General features: G+C 34.7%; 1 protein-coding gene across 1 annotated transcript in view; it reads right to left on the reverse strand.

The window, feature by feature from the left end:
- The window catches only part of LOC106869877 (guanylate cyclase soluble subunit alpha-2), a 316,455-nt gene that overhangs the window by 160,208 nt on the left and 151,247 nt on the right, over positions 1-5,000 (reverse strand).

The raw sequence follows: 5,000 nt of genomic DNA on the forward strand, positions 1-5,000 counted from the left end.
TGTGTGTGTATATATACAATCTCTGATATATTGGTTATATATTCTATCTATATGTAAATCATATCTATTCTTGGGGCGCGTTTGTGTATTCTGCCTGGCTTCATTTCGATTTGAGGAGACAACTGCCATAGCAGCACCAACACTATTATTATTGTTGTTGTTGTTGTTGTTGTTGTTGTTGTTATTACTATTATTATTATTATCATCATGGGTAGTAGTAGTAGTAGTAGTAGTAGTAGTAGTAGTAGTAGTAGTAGTAGTAGTAAATACCGTCCTGTTTCTAAATTACATATAGAAATAAATTGGATCCGGTAGCCATACAGCTAGAGGTTAATTCGCTCTAACGTATGAGCATAATCTCTTTAGTTTACATTCGTAATAATAACAATAATAATGATAATAATAATAATAATGATAATAATAATAATAATAATAATAATAATAATAATAATAATAATAATAATAATAATAATCTAAATCCCTCTACGTGTGTCGGTTCGGTGTTTCAGTTTACAACTCTCACTCGCGTCAACTAATCGTTGTTGACGGTCAAAATGCTTAGTGGCGTTTCGTCCGTCCTGAGGGTCTGAGTTCAAATTCCACCGAGGTCGATTTTGCCTTTCCTCATTTCGGCGTCGATAAATCAAGTACCAGTTGAGTACTGAGGTCGATGTAATCGACTACCTCCTCCCCCCAAATTTCAGGCCTTGTGTCTATAGTAGAAAGGATTATTATTATTATTGTCATTTTTACTTTTAATCTGCATGTTTGTCACAGTGACCTGTCGAGACACACCCAGCGTCTTGGGGCGAGCTATTTATTATTATTATTATTATTATTATTATTATTATTATTATTATTATTGAGTGAGAGAGCAGTGCATGCCATCAAAGTGACACTGGGGTAAAATATACGAAGCCCAGTATACCCATCATGACTACCCGTCTGATAAGGGTACACCAGGCACATGCATCACAACCACATGTGCGCGACATGGTGATCTCATATCAAGATAAACAGCGCATGACCTCGCAGGTGGGGCCATTATTATTATTATTATTATTATTATTATTATTATCATTATTGTTGTTGTTGTTGTTGTTGTTGTTGTTGTTATCAGCATCTTCATCATCTTTCAGCTGTGGTGACCGTAAACAGCGACCGCTCCAAAGTTTACACATCGACTTTTCATTAATTTCTCCGGCCAAACTTGTAACTTTTATATTTAATAATGTTTCAGACATTCGCCACAAAAGAAATATTCAAGAACACTTTGTGTCTCCCCTAATTAGGTGAGGTCCACCCCCCCCCCCCTTTTCGTTGTCTGCAGTAAGTGGACAAACATTTGTATTTAAAATGTCAACAAGTTTGACGTTTAACAACGGATGAGCGATTAGAAGCAGCCAAGAGAGACATCGTAGGAGTCAAGATGTATAACTTGAAAACTTTGCTTCGCCAAAGCGAAAAAAAAACCCCAAAACAAACAAAAAAAATAAAAGACCAGACTTTTTCGGGCAATTTTCTTTTTCTTTTTTCTTTTCGGAGAAATATAAAAAGAAGTTGGTTTATCCTATCAGTCTATCACTAGTTTCAAGCATTGGACCGCGGCCATTTTGGGACACTTATTCACACTGACGAAACAAGGACATACTTTATAAAATCTGGTTAGTACACTAACGTTATCTTTTGTCAAACTGCTACGTTACGGGGGTAAACAAACCAGCATCACTTGTCAAGCGGTGAAAGCAAACAAAAACACACACAAGCACACAGACAGACACACACATATGAGATCGAATTAATCATAGCCAATGAGGGTTGTCCGAAGCATGGTTATTGCTCGTTTAAAAACTACTCGTCTTGTATCAACATTAGAAAACAACAGTAAAAACGATTATTATTATTTAAATTCCGCCGAGGTGAACTTTGCTTTTATCCTTTCAGGGACGGTAAATTAAGTACCAGTTGTGATCGACCTTCCCCCTCCCATAAATTTCAGGCCTTGCACCTATAGTAGAAAAGATTATTATTATTATTATTATTATTATTATTATTATTATTATTATTAACGCACTGAACTGGCGGAAGCGTTAGCACGCTGGGCAAAATGCTTAGAAGCTTTTCGTCTGACTTTTCGTCTGACTTTTCGTCCTGAGTTCAAACAAATTCCACCGAGATCGACTTAGCCATTCACCCTTTCGGGAATGGGGGTGGGATACCGACAAAAAAGCGTACATGGTAACTCTTCCGGTCAGTTAAAGATCAGAAGCCATGAGTCACTGCCTGGGAATGCATCAGGGCATTTATCATCATCGTCATCGTTATCATCATCATCATCATCATCATCGTAATCATCATCGTAATTATCATCGTAATTATCATCATCATCATCATCAACATTATTATCATTACTACTACTATTATTATTATTATTATCATTATTATTATTATTATCATCATTATTATTATTGAAATGGTCGTTGCTACCTTAATTACTGTTTGCTTTCGTGTAATAATTCTTTGCTCTTTACGCTATTTCAATTTTAACTGTTTCTTGCATTACGTCCTTATACTTTTACGCGTTTATTTCATCATATTCTTCATCATCATCATCATCATCATCATCGTAGTCGTCGTCGTCGGTGTTGTTATCATTATCATTATTATATTATTATTATTATTATTATTATTATTATTAGTAGTAGTAGTAGTAGTAGTAGTAGTAGTAGTAGTCAATAGCAAAATTTGCTCGAAATCACCTTCGTCAGCATTACGATCATCGTCACCATCACTCCCTCATCATCTTCTTCTTCTTCTTCTTCTTCTTCTTCTTCTAGTTGTCTGTTATATATTTCTTGGTCTTCTTTTTTATTTCCGTGTGAAATTTTATCGATCTCTTGAAATAACACCTCATGCCATGATTGGCATTTGCCAATAAATGAGCTTCTTTTTTCCCTGCCAATATTTTCCTAACTCCCACACCCCCACCCCACCCCTACTCACTCCTGCTATCTCTTTCTTTACACGCAACCTCACATAGCCACCCCTCCCACGCACACTTGCAATCAGAATCACGCTTCGAAATTATCTACAGGTTAGAACGGTAATTTCCTGACACTCACGCATGCAGACGTACACATATAAAAACGCTAACCCACAGGCACTCACACATAGACACATACACGCACACACACATACACACACAACATAAGCCAACATTTTCGAGAGTTCGTTACCATTGTCAGCCTCTGTGATTGGCTCTTGTAATGTAAATTGGTGATATTCGTATGGGGAGAAGTGGATAGGGTCTCAGAGAGGTAGGTGATTGGAAAGTAGTGGATCGTTGTCTGTTAACGGTATATTGTCGATTCTGTGCCCAACACAACGAACATTGAGATCATTCCAACAGAGAACGTAAAAGAGCCGGACGAAATGCCGCTTAACATTTTGTGCGGCGTGCTAACAATTCTTCCAACTCACCGTTTTAATAACAATAATGTTTAGATAAACATAATGTTTTAGTAGTGGTGGTAGTAGTAGTAGTAGTAGTAGTAGTAGTAGTAGTAGTATTAGTAGTAGTAGTAGTAGTAGTAATAGTAGTAATAATAATAATAATAATAATAATAATAATAATAATAATAATAACAATAATAATAATAATAGCAGATGACAACGTTTCCTTAAAAGAAATGGAGAAACTTTCAAAATACAAAGACCTGGAAATAGAGGTAACTCGAATGTGGAATCTAAAAACAGAAACAATTCCTATCATAGTAGGTGCCTTAGGTATGATAAAAAATATTCAGACAAATACATACCAAAAACACCAGGACTTACAAATATATATAACATAGAGAAAATAGCACTACTGGGCACTGCACACATCCTACGCAAAACACTTTCAATACAGTAACCATAAGAGCAATAGAATAAATACCAGGATCAGCCACAGAAAGAAGAAGAAGTCTGTGGAATACAAGAGAACCAATTATTTGTGTAATATCTGGAGCACTTGGCACAGTACCCAGAATATTACAGAAACGATTGGAAAAGATTGAAATTGAAACTCGCATTGCTGACCTTGCAGAAACGTACCATCCTACATTCTGCGGGAATCCAAAAGAAGATTCTTGAGGTTTCATGAGACTAGCTGTCGCCAAACCTTCAAATGAAATACCTGCTAACTAAAATAGCATGCATGAACGAAATAACAACAACAACAACAACAACAATAATAATAATGATAATAATAATAATAATGTTAGTAATAATGACCAAATTAGATTCCTATGCGTATCATCTGACAGGCGTAATTTTCAGCTAAAATAATAAATATTTACATGCACAAACGCATATATACATATTTGCGTGTGTGTGTATATACATACATATATATATGCGTGTGCATGTATGTATGTGTATTATATACATATATATATATATATATATATATATATATATATATATAGATAGATAGATAGCTAGATAGATAGATAGATAGATAGATAGATGGATAGATAGATAGATGGATAGATAGATAAAACTTACTTGGGAAAGGATGTGTGGCGTTTGATCATATAATAATATAAATAATATAGAGATATATGCATATATCCATACATATATGTAAATACCTACATCTATATGTATACATACATGCATATATGGGTACAGGACATCACAAAAGAAAAAGAAAAAAATAAACACAATGAGAAACGAAAACATAAAGACGAAAACAGAAAATGAACTTCTTTCGAACAACACATAGAAACGAGACATGCAACATAAAGAGTATAACCCTTCGTCGGTTGTCCCTGTTCCATCTACTCCGCGTGTATATATATATATATATATATATATATATATATATATACATATATATATAATGGATAATAAAACGAATGGCTTACACCTGGTAGCTTATTGGTAAAGCATGGTCACTTTCACACTGATCGTTATATAGTATGGCGAATGAAAGACAGAAGATGGAATATACGAGA

This window comes from Octopus bimaculoides, chromosome 20 (genome assembly GCF_046866305.1).
Source record: "Octopus bimaculoides isolate indiv1 chromosome 20, ASM4686630v1, whole genome shotgun sequence".
Classification (NCBI taxonomy): domain Eukaryota; kingdom Metazoa; phylum Mollusca; class Cephalopoda; order Octopoda; family Octopodidae; genus Octopus; species Octopus bimaculoides.